Raw genomic sequence first — 12,648 nt, forward strand, 5'->3', positions numbered from 1 at the left:
AATTTGTTCTTGTTTTATGGATGATATATTTTATCTTAATTCTTGGAGACTATTAATTAGGTTTGTTTACTTTTCTTTGTGCTCTTTGTTTTTCCTGTTATTCTTTTTTCTGTTTGTTTGTTTGTTTGGATCTTCGTCTAACTTGCTGGACTTTTCCTCAGATGTTTGGTGATCCTTTGGTATCTGCTTGTTTTTTTACACTGACAAACCTATCAGAACCTTTGTGTGGGGAGGGGTTTTATCAGTTGGTGAGAATCCATGTCTGATTATTATTTGGCGAGTCAGTCTTACCAAGAGATCCCTTCCAATTCTGCAGATGTTGGTGTTTGGAAGTTTTCTCCGGGTCCATTGAGTTACTTAGGACAATTTACCATTCCGGGGGTGTGGGTGGTGGTGGGAGTACCTATTTGTCAGCTTTCTCAGAGCCCCACTGCTCAGCTTGCACACATCACATAGGACCCTGTTTCCAGCCCCACCTCACCCCTGCCTCTGTCTCTGGTGGTCCCAGCTCCTTCAGGGTGTGCAGAGTCAAGGAGCTCACGCTTCTCTGGAATTCTCTGTGTAGCCCTTCAGATGGTAACATTCTTCGCTCGTTCTTTACTATGCAATTGATTCCTGGGTTCCATTCTTGTCTGTCTTTCAGACACATATTGAGCTCTTCACTCTCATATTCTGGTGGGCTTATACATATTTTACTGTTTTTTAAGTGGGGTATTTCAAGAGAGTGGAGATGAACATGAATGGCCAAGCCACTGTTTTCCCCAAAAAGAACTTTGCATAATTTGCATCTCTGTATACAACAGAGTGCACAAAAGGTTCATTTTAATGAGCTTAAAAAACATTTTCATAGCATTGTTATTTTTAAGAAAATCTGTTTCCTCCATAGATAAACTCGAGTGTTCATCCTAATTATCATACATTTTTAATCTGTGGGAGATGAATTAGTAAGGTTTCCCTGGCAATGGTAAGCTAGCGAAAAAGGGAACTTAACTATTTTGGGATAGCCTTGAGAAAAGGAGTTGAAGAGAGTGTTTACCAAGCATGGTTTAGTGATTCATCAATACCCAATAAGATGAGTTCATTTTAGTTCATTCCTGTGCCTCTAAGCACCATTCCAGGAAAATCTCAGTTTCCCCTCTTCAAAGAGCATTTCAAAAGGTCATGAACTGGACCCTCTGGGTGCTGAGAGACTTGCTAATGTTGACTCTCAATATTTAGGTTTTGATCCTTTACTCTCGATACATTAACTGAACTCCATTTGGTTTGCAAAAAGCTGCCCCAGGATTTTCTAGCTGAGATAATGAAGCCTCTGCAACTAACCCAGTACTATAATGCAGGCATCCTCTATTCAAGAGGGTGTCACCTGTGGGATGGGAGAAGGGGGAGAAGGGGGCAAGACGAGGATTCACAGAGCGGCCCCTGCCTGCCCTTCTTCCTCAACACACGCGTGGACTATTACTTTCCTCAGTGGAGGATGGTTTTGGGGCATGGAGAGCTGCAGATACATTCAGACGACACCTACTTGTACATACAGGTCCAGTGTCTGTTGACAGGTACTTTCTTTGTTCCTAAACAAAACTAGAACAGGAATCTTCACCTCTCCGGTCCATTCAACCTGGTTGAGATTTCTTTCATTTTCTTAGATTTCAAGGTTTTAACAGATAGTTTTGACCATTCAGGGTTTTTGCTGGGTCCCGATCTGCAGCGGTCTCAGGGTTTTGCCCTGACTCAGCTTCTGGTCACGTAGGGAATGTGTACAAGTAAGTGAGCAACTCCCAAACAGTACTCTGAAAGGTGACACAGGTGGAAAGGATGCTCCAGCAGCTCCTTCACAGGACCGTTACCTAATCCACGTTATCCAGAGTTCTGTTTTCTGGAAGGTGGTGGATGGTGGCCACGGGGAATGGTTGTCAGAGGAAATGATGTCTGAGATGAGAATAATCAACTAGAAGTTAGCCATATCAAAGGTTGGGGGAGGCAGACAAACAGGGTATTCTTGGTGAAAGAGAGTATGAGTCTAGGCACTGAGGCAAAGAGAAACATAGTTCTGTTAAAGAATTGGAAGAGGTTCAGTCTCTTTGGCGCACTCTCTAAGAAGAATGTGTCAGGAGTCTGCAGAGATGGTCACATTCAGGGCTAAGCCCCTTTATGTTTGGGACTTTATCCCAGGTGGGGTCTGCAGCCGGGGAATGACATCACAAAGACCCCTGGACTTCACAGTCAACCATGGGCTACCTGGGGGAGCAGTCAGAGGGCTACTGCAGAACTTGAGATGAGAAATCGTCTTGGCCTCTGCTAGAGTAGGACAGGATCCCTAAAGAGAAGTTGGATGAACTTGAGAGGTTTTAAGGGCCAGAATCTGCAGGAGTTCTTGATAAAATGGGCCTGAAGGCCTGAGCTAAAAGAAGGAGTCCAGAACAAGGTGTGCTCTGTCATCCATGGACATGGAGTCATGGTCAGTCATACATGGGGACCCTCTTGCTAGGTGGTTACACTGGCCTTCAGTGAATGGAACCAAGGAAAGTCATGCTTCAGTGGAGGGTGGGGGGAAACAGAAGCATAGGACAAGTTTAGGCTTTGGAGATATGGGCTGGATTGACAGTCAGGGTGATAGTCTTTTGATAGTCTGACGTCCTTGCCTGGATTTTCAGGCATGGCAAGAAACAGCGGCATGTCTTGCATTTCCTTTGCATTTGCCCGAATTCGTGGAACAGTATGTGGAAATCACTCACTACATCCAGAACAGCAATTGCACAGATGCTAGTCACAGCTGCCAGTGTCACTCTTGAAGCCTTCACTGAAGAATGTTTAATGAGGGGACCATTTACAGAAGAGCAGGCCGTGTTAGAGGAACCAACGATGAATGGAGAAGCACCCAGGTCTTAGTAACAGGGAAGCTGCTCCCACCCCAGGGACAGAGGAGAAGAGAAAGTTACTGTTAGCTGTGGAGGACAAGAGCCCTGGGAGATGTACCGTGGCCCAGGGAGGGTTGGGAGTAGGTCAGCATCCCTAATCTTTCTCTCTCCCGCCCTAGGGTCTGGGGTTCATGCTTCTGAGTGGATGCTCACAGCTGGAAGCCAGAGTCTAGGGATCCTGAGTGATGCACTTAGTACACTGGGATTTACTCTTGGAGCACAGAGCAAGGCAGGGAAGGGCAGAAAACAAATCTGGAGAAAGCAAAGACAGAAAAAATAAAATCACAAAAAATGTCCTTACACTCTGTCCTTTTTGAAAATACGTCTGATGTATATACAGGTAATAACTAGTTGTACGAAAAATGTGTACCTTGAACACCTCGTTTGCAACTGAACCTGTGTTTATAAGGCCCTGCTTAATAAAAGATGTTATAGGGGCACCTGGGTGGCTCGGTCTTTTAAGCGTCTAACTCTCGATTTTGGCTCAGGTCATGATCTTTCAGCTCTTGGGTTCAAGCTCCGGGTCAGACTGTGCACTGACAACACAGAGCCTGCTTGAGAGTCTCTCCCCCGGCCCCCCGCTCCTCCCTTGCTCTCTCTTTCTCTTTCTCTCTCTCAAAAAAAATTAAACTTCAAAAATAAATAAATAAAAGGTGCTATGTCCCTTCTAGAGTTTTTTTTTTTTTTTTTAAGTTTTATTTATTTCTGAGAGAGAGAGAGAAAGAGACAGCATGAGCAGGGGAGGGTCAGAGAGAGAGGGAGATACAATATCTGAAACAGGCTCCAGGCTCTGAACTGACAGTCAGCACAGAGCCTGACGTGGGGCTCGAACCCACGAACCATGAGATCATGACCTGAGCCAAAGTTGGCTGCTTAACCGACTGAGCCACCCAGGCGCCCCCCTTCTAGAGTTATGATCAAGATTTCTTTTAGCCATGGTGATGCTCAGAGGAAAAGACTGTTATTGCGCTCAAACTGGCAGCTGCTGATGGGCAGGGCAGCAGCGGGTGGACAGGACAGCTTAGCTGAGAAACGGGCTTTCCCCAAGGGACTATTGTCCTCTCTTCGGGGAGCAGGGGGCCACAGGGCGTGTCAGTCCATGAAGGCAAAGCTGGGGAGCCAGGCAGGAGTGCTGCCATCACCCCGCACCAAGCTGGTTCTAGCAGTGACACTTCGAGAGCAGACGGAGATGTGAGGGGAGGGTGGGGTGCGTTGGAGCAGCCACCGTTCATCAGTGGAATCGAAACTGCAAAGTCTTTTTAATGTAGTCTCGTCTAAAATGCCAAATCACTTACCTTTCGTAGACGCACTGGCCATTGTCATGTGGTGCTTTTTTATTCCCTCTAGGATAAAGCTTTCTCCTCCACCTCTCTTAGGAAACACACAGTAAAGGCCAAGTAGTGCGATTTGTTTTCGTTTCCTGTACTATTAAATATTCAGGCAATCAGAAAATGTTTCCTCATGTTACCTGGGAACAAAGCACTAGATCTAGAAGTTCCAATTCTTGGAGCTAGTTTCTCAAGCTCTCTGGCAATATTTTTTATTAGCTGTGTTATGCAATCTTGAAAAGATGATTAATTTTCAGGGCAGGCCAATCTGGATTTCATTATTAGCTTTTCTGCTCATGATCTGGGTGACTTCAGTCAATTTACTTATCTTCTTTGAATTTTTTTAAGTATATAAAATTAGGGTAATAGTATTTCTATGTATGTACATCGAGTTTTCAGAATTACTTAAGTAAGTTGATAGGTGCCTAATGCCTTACACCTAAGTAGGCACTTAGCAGCAAATACAGTCTCCTCCCATTTATCTCTTTTTTGTTTGTTTGTTTTCTGGAAATATCCATCCCTCATAAGATCATCATAGGATTCTTTAAGTGGCATGAAGATGCATTAAGATTTTTTTTTTTTTTTTTATAGTTTTGTTAGTACTGGGAAAGTGCTGGGTAAAATATTGAGTTGAAAAATATAACACAGCTGTTTGGGCAGATGAAAACCACATTGTGACTTTTATATGTTTCTGTCTGATGCTGGAGCTACAGTAGCTGACAGTCTGAAGAACTGGGTCAGTTTGCAAATAATATCTTTAGATTAGTTTCTCCAGGAAAGATGGAGACAGGGCTTGAATTACTAAGAAGGGATGGAATCCTACCACAGCCACATACAGTTTTATAGAAAGGTTCCACTAAGTCTTGATGGCAGGATTCTCTAGCCTGCTGTCAGATATGTAGGGCAGGAGAGTGACGGATAAAGCAGTGTGCATGCGCCAAAGAAGGAATTTGAACCAACATATTTCTGCTGATGCCATCATTATCACAGACCCTGTTAATTTCGGTTTGTATTAGGTTTCCAGGCTTCACAAATCGATTATCATCATGTCTGTGTACAGAGTTCTAATAGTGCTGTTCACGGGTGACCTACGATATAGAATGTGTGTTCTAGTCATTTGTTTTCTAGTTCTACGGATTTTTCTACTATGTTCCTTCCATCTTTTCTTTGCCAATCCTTCATAAAATAAGTGCACCATTTGGGAGCAGATGCTTACAGCTTTTGGTGTCATGGAGGAGAGAAGAACTAACTAGTAATATCAGCATTTAGCTAAGCAAACTAACCAAACCTCTTTTACAGACTAGTGTTCACAGCAGCTGAGAACTAGTGAGTTGTAGCTCTCTTACAAAGTCTGCATGTTGGGGCCCCTGGGGGGCTCAGTCAGTTAATCAGGGTCCGACTTCAGCTCAGGTCATGATCTTGTAGTTGGTGAGGTCGAGCTCCCCGTCAAGCTCTATGCTGACAGCTCAGAGTCTGGAGCCTGCTTCAGATTCTGTATCTCCCTCTCTCTCTGATCCTTCCCTGCTCACGCTGTCTCTAGCTCAGAAAAAAAAAAAAAGTTAAAAAAAATGTCTGTGTGTTGTAGTGGAAAGAAATTGTGACTTTGAAAATAGACAGACCTAGCTTTAAACCCCAGCTCTTTGTGATCTTGGACACCTAATTTTACCCCTCTAAGCTCCAGTTAATCCATCTGTAAATAATAAAATAATGAAAGCATCCTAAGAGCCACCTTTCAGAATTTTTATACAGATTAAATGTCTCTAAAGAAGACATGTATACCCTCTTGGATAAGGTTGGCTTTACCAAGGGATATGTAAAGCCACTGAACAGAAAGGTATACCTTAGAGGAGCATCAATTTTGCTCTGAATTTGGGGAGAATAGAATTTATTATAGAGTTGGTTCGTATGAATTTTAAAGCTAAAACATGAGATTTAAAACAAATTTATGCTTGCAGTTATTTTAGCTCAAACTCAGATTCCCTAAAAGTACAAGTTGACTCATTTCAACAGTTAAGAGTTCTCAGAAGTTGTTAGAGGAACTTATGCATATAATGATATTTGGTAAATATTATCAGTCAAGTTACAGTGAAAGAAACAGAAGTCTAGGTAACTTAAGCAGAAGGTATTTAAGGAATTAGTTGCTTACCAAAAATGGGAAGGCCTTTTTGATTGAGTCTCTGTTAATGACCCTCAGGTGTCTGTAAAACAGATACAATCAGGAAAAAGTAGAGAACCAGGAGGTTGCCGTTGGAACTACCAAAATTGTGCAGGATCTGAGGAGTGATGAACAGGGTGCCTGGCACCTTGCAACTGCCTATTGACACCAGGAGGCTGGGTGAATGGATGCTGGCTGTCCCAGCCAGCTGCCATTGCTTCTTGCCTTTGACCTTGACCCCCTTGTTTACCAGCAGTGGCAGTCAAAGCTGCCACCTTCTTATCATGGAAATACATAAAGTGTATGTCTGGCAGAACCTAGTGTATTTCCAAAACCCTACCTGTAAGGGAATCTGGGAAGATGGATTGTTTGTTTGTTTGATTTTTAGCATTCTACGTTGTAAAGAGGGTGCAGTGAGCATGAATTAGCCAACTCACAGTATCCATCACACAGTGTTGGCTACATGATAGGTGCTCAAGAAATGCTTCTCTTCCCTTCACCTGTAAAGACTCAAAATAAGAGCTTACAGGAAACTCTCTACCTTGATAAGGGTGGAGGAATCATGGCCAAAGTAGTACCTCCCCTACAGCATCAGTTTTGTTGAGTTTTGGAAATAGGTTGTAGCGGCAGACAGTAGGCTCACCAAATAGTCCATTTGTTCCCCCAAATCTCTAAGTCTTATAGTTATGTTGGTCCTTCTGACTAATTCTGGCTAATGAAATATGAGAGGAGGTGATATGTGTGCTTCTGAGCTGAGGCAGTGATTGGCACGTGTGTTCTTGGAGGTGCACCTTTAAAATGGTAGAGCGTCCTTAAGCCTGGCTTCCTGGGTGACCTGGTGAAGCAGTCCCCAGCCCACCCACCTCAGGCCCTTTTGGGAACATAACATGTTATTTTCATAAACTTTGGTTATATTTGATAACTGAGATTTCAGGATAATTTGATGGCACAGTATAATCCGATCTTATTGTGACCAATATGATCATCATGGAAATGTCCTAACTGTGCAGTCAAGCTGAGTAGTATTTACTGGGAGGTAGCAATCATTCTCACGGAGCTAGGTGTCTTTAGTAAATACAGTTTTTCCCTCTTTCCCACTTTTTATAGATTAAAAGAAATTTAATGTTTATTTTTGAGACAGAGAGAGACAGAGCATGAAGAGGGGAGGGGCAGAGAGAGAGGGAGAGACAGAAACCAAAGCAGGCTCCAGGCTCTGGGCTGTCAGCTCAGAGCTTGACATGTGGCTCCAACTCACAAACTGTGAGATCACGACCTGAGCTGAAGTTGGATGCTTAACCAACTGAGCCACCCAGGCGGTCCCCACTTTATATAATTTTAATGTAGAGTCTCAAAGCAACCGTATGGCTTCTTTTTTAGTCGGCATTTTCTGAGCAAATGAACATGACCTAAAGGTGCCTGATAAAGAACCTTTTCATATTCAGAACATGTGAAAAGCATCCTTTGTTATTGTAGTTACAGAGTTGCTTTGGAAACTGTTATTATTTGTGGCTCCTGCTCTTTCCCTATGGGTCCAGAGGACACCTTTGTCCGAAACAAAATCTCACCTCTGCTTCAGCAAAAGTAGATATAACCTCAGCGTAACCAGATTCTCCTCCAGCTAAAATGCTAGAATTTGTGTGTTTGTTTGTGGCCTTTCCAGATTATAATTATTTGCATTTAAAGACCAGACCACCAATTTTTGGCAAATGAAGAACAAAGACTTGAAAATATTTTACTCTTCTGTGTCTTCACTTTTACTGTTCTCTCATACTCTCATCTGAATTAGCTTCCACTGCAATAATTCTCAGCCTTCTTTCTTAAAAATTTTGTCACTGCAGCATTGAAATAAAAGTAAAGTGATATAATGTATGGTAAAGTATTTCATAAGCTGTGAAGCTAAGAATGGAAGAGAAAAACATACCTCGCTAAAGAAGTCTACACCTCAACACTCCTTCATTGGGGCCCAGAAGGACCCCAGACTCAGCTTGAGTTTCCATGTGTCCCCCTTTGTAGCTCTTACCATGTGGTGTCTTTACATTTATCTGTGTCTTTATTTGACTGACATCTGACTATCTCACTAACTCCCTGGCCTGGTTTGCCTTAGTTTGTCGCGTTATCTCAGCGCCCAGCCCAGTCAGTGACTGGCTCCAGGCGGGCATTGGATACATACTCACTGGATAGAGGTGGGTGCAAATGAATGGACCAATGCGCGGATGAGAGAACACAAGGAAGACCCAGGAGATGGCATGGTTTCTCAGCTTTTTCTCTCAGCATTCCTACAGCCTTCATGTTACCACTGACAGGGCCAAACAGATGTTGAGAATTTCTTCAGCTATGACCTTTATGGTGCCTTGGAAATTCCCCAAGATACTCCTGGTCCCCAGATGGAAAAATTCTTCTTTACAGTGATTGCCTCAGTCAGTATATTCGGTTGCAAAACCGCGAGGCCCCATTTCAGAGAGGAAAACTACCCTACACAGTACAGCATTGGTGCTTCTCGAGGAGCCAGAACCGTGACCTCTGTGAGCTTATTTGTAAGAGTTGGATGGCTTTAAGATTGTGATGAGCTCCAAGTAGCTTCCCTACTTCTATGTGCCCAGTGTTCTGATTGCACTTGCAGCCCTTCAGCTTAGAATTGCTTGTGAACTCAAGCCCAGAGGAGCGGGTGGGGGTAAGGGGGAGTGTTGGGGTTGGCCTTGGGAAGGTCAGCGTGTGTCCCCTGCGTTGGGCCCAGGCCCTGGAGCTAACCAGTCATCACGGGTCTAGAGGGCCTCAGCTGCAGGCACTTCTGGGAATCTGACAGTTTGTTCTGTTCCAGGTTGTCCAGAGTCCCAGCACTGACCTGCGTGGCCCGAGCAGAGAGGCTGGCTTACGGCCATAGGAAATCAAAACCCCAGGCAGCAGAAGCATTGCAGTCAGGGTCCAACCAGGAAAACAGACTACTCTGGGCATTTTGTTTTGTTTTGTTTTATTTTTATTTTTGCTTTTATTTTATTTGGAGTGGGGGAGGGGCATTTTAAACAGAGAGAATTGAATGCACCAAATTGGTTATAATGGTGAAGGAAGAGCTGAGACGCCAGCACAGGTTTACCCTCCCTCCTGCCCTCCAGGCTCCTCCAGTGCCTCCTATGGGCAGAAGCCATGTGACACCTCAAATAATCATCCCCTGTAACACTGAGCAAAGTCAGGGAACGTGCAAGGAGCGGCATTGAAGACAGAGTCCTAGGACAAGCCCAGGAAGGCACCTGATGCATCTCTATATTTCTAGTGCCTCGCACACAATAAATGCCCAATAAATACTACATTGAACAGAATGAACGACCAGCACGTGGCTCCAACACTCAACTCAGGGTGTTACATGAAGCAAGTCATTTTATCTCTTTGAGTGTATTCTTCAACATAAAGTAGAGACAATGTGGATTCCCCATTTCATCCTAGCAAGTCAAGGATTCTGATCTTCAGTGTCTTGCCGGACCTCACCTTCAAGAGCTTCTGTTCTCATTGTACAAGAGTCTCTGATCCATAGGTTAAATCACCCTGACCCCAGACGTGACTCTGGGAGTCATTCTTTTGAATGAGGCCTTCATGTCAAATGGCTTTAATATGGTTTATTTCTTTGATGGAGTGCAAGAAACCAATACATTCCTGATTTATGGCTCTGGTCCCAAATATGTTGCTCTAGGATACCACTTTAAGAATATTTAATGATTTATTTAATACTTTTTGCAATATTTATTTTTTTTCAATAGGTAATGCATACACATGGTTTATCGTGCACAAAAGAACATGAAAAGAAAAATAAATCCCCCCTTTTTAACTCCTCTGTCCAAACCACCTGGTTCTCCTCCCCAGAAGCAACCACTGTTACCAGCTTTCCATGTTAATATGTCAGCTGTGGGGCGCCCGGGGGGCTCAGTCAGTTAAGTGTCCACTTGGCTCAGGTCATGATCTCACTGTCTATGAGTTCAAGCCCCACGTTGGGCTCTGTGCTGACAGCTCAGAGCCTGGAGCCTGCTTTGGAGTCTGTGTCTCCCTTTCTCTCTGCCCCTCCCCCACTCACACTCTGTCTCACTCTCTATAAAAAATAAACATTAAAATTTTTTTAATTGAAAATAAAATGACAGCTTAAGACAGTTATTTCCCTGAAATTTCCAGAAGGTAAATGTATTAGTTTCCTGTGGCTGCAATAACAAATTACTACAAACTGACAGAAATCTATTCTCTCATAGTTCGGGAGAGATTCAGTCTGCTCTCCCCAAAGGATCTAGGTAAGAATCCTTCCATGCTTCTTACAGTTTCTAGGGGTTCCCAGCAAGCTTTGGGCATGCATGGCTTGCAGCTAGTTGTAGTATCCCAATCTTTCTGTCTTCACTGGCATTCTCTCTCTGTCTGTCTGTCTGTCTGTCTGTCTCTGTGTGTATCTCTGTATCCTCTACGTATAATAATTCTAGTCATTGAATTTAGGGCCACCCTAATCCAAAATGACTTCATTTTAACTAATTACATCTTTAAGGACCCAATTTTTTAAGTTAGGAGCCACCTTGAGGTCCCTGGTAGACATGAATTTTGGGGGGACATTATTCAACCCACTACAATAGGTAATGATGCTTCTCAAATTTTCCCATAGGTAATACTTATATGGCAGCAAGGGTGAGGGTGGGAGCAGTCACTGATTAAAAATACAGATTCTTGGCTCCATCTCAGACTTACAGAACTAGAACCCCTACAGAAGGAGCTTAGAAATCTAGTTTTAACAGATTTTCTCATTATGTCTAGTCATTGAGTAAGTATAGAAAATCCTCTTTTGAAATAATCAAACAAAAACCAAAATCCCAAAGTTTATAAAACTTGATCCAGTAGATTTGAGGTCAAATACTGGTTCAGTCAGTATTTACTAGTTATAACCTTGAGCATTTTATCTAATCCCTTTGGGCCTCAGTCTTCCTCTGTGTCAAATGGCAGTAATAAAAATGGCAGCTGCATTGTAGAGTTGCTAGAAATGGAAAGAACACATGTACATAAATTCCAGATGTTGTAGAGCTGCTAGGAGGCAGATCTGGGACTTGAGCCTAGAAGTTCGAAGTCCATGTTCATTGTGCACTTACCATTGAAGTCTGTCTTCCTTTTGACTTCACAGAGGATTTGTACATAGGAGTCCTAATTTAAAACAGCTAGTTTCCCTCAAGGAATATTAAATTTGCCTCTATTAACAACCTCATAATATATGCACACGTGCCAGGAAGTACTTAGTGATTACAGCAATGTATTATTTGACAGCTTGATGACATCTTCCACCTAGAGCCATCCTCTTCCCTCACTATCTACTATCCCCTAACAGTTATTTCTCGAGCTCCCAGTCATCCTCAGTCGGCACACAGATATCACCTTCTCTGGGCAGTCTTTTTTTTTCTCCTTCCTTCCAGATAGAATCATGTTGTTATTATTCTGAGAAACCTCAACCATCTTTTTTTTTTTTTTTTTTTGGCCGTTGGTATACTAAGACCATGGCAATAAAGTGACAGAACTGGGCTTTGAGCCCAGCTCCTTCTGACTCCAAAGCTCATGTGTCACAGAATTATCACTGTACTCTCTCTCCCTCTTCAAACCCCTCCAGAGTTACCCTAGCCGTTCTGTATGGGGTGAGGGAAGGAAAGCCTGTTTCTTCCACTAAACTGACTCCTTCTAGTCCTCCATGTCAAAGCAAACCCCTGTTTCATTCATTTGTGTGTCTTGAAGTCTAGAACAGTGTTTCTCAAAGTGTGACCCCAGACCAGAAGCATCAGCATCACCTGGAAATTTGTAGGAAATGCAGATTCCTAGAGGTCTGTGAGTGGGATCCAATGGTCTATAGTGTAACAAGCCCGACAGGTGACTCTGATGCACACTCAAGTCTGAGAACCACTGTAGATCGGTGTCCCCTTGTATGTGTTCTTAACAGCCATTGCTTAAGCAGCTTTATAGCATGCATGGCATCACATTATCATTGCTTGCTTCTCTCTCTGAATTGATTTCATCATGCAGGGTTGGATTTAGTGCATGCTTAATTAGCCAGTACCTCATTCAGTACCTGACACATAATAGGAACTCAATGCATGTCTGCTAATAGAATGTGTAAATTCACCAGTGCAGAGAAACTGGACCTATACTTTTGGGAACATGATACATTTTTAGAATCTGGAAGAACCCGTAGAGAATATTTTATATTAGAGTAAACTGAAGCTCAGTTGAGAAGGTTCCCTGGTTACTGCAG

At 43.2% G+C, this 12,648-nt stretch overlaps 1 protein-coding gene and 1 long non-coding RNA gene across 2 annotated transcripts in view; both read left to right on the forward strand.

Annotated features, from left to right (window-relative positions):
- The window catches only part of SNTB1 (syntrophin beta 1), a 222,810-nt gene that overhangs the window by 100,027 nt on the left and 110,135 nt on the right, over positions 1–12,648 (forward strand). The window lies entirely within an intron of this gene.
- On the forward strand, positions 2,235–3,186 carry LOC120228677. The gene is made up of 3 exons (XR_005527559.1): positions 2,235–2,455; positions 2,652–2,937; positions 3,035–3,186. It is a non-coding gene; the product is annotated as an uncharacterized LOC120228677 (long non-coding RNA).

Source organism: Hyaena hyaena, unplaced genomic scaffold (assembly GCF_003009895.1).
Source record: "Hyaena hyaena isolate Hyena2069 unplaced genomic scaffold, ASM300989v1 scaffold_26, whole genome shotgun sequence".
In the NCBI taxonomy this organism is placed as follows: domain Eukaryota; kingdom Metazoa; phylum Chordata; class Mammalia; order Carnivora; family Hyaenidae; genus Hyaena; species Hyaena hyaena.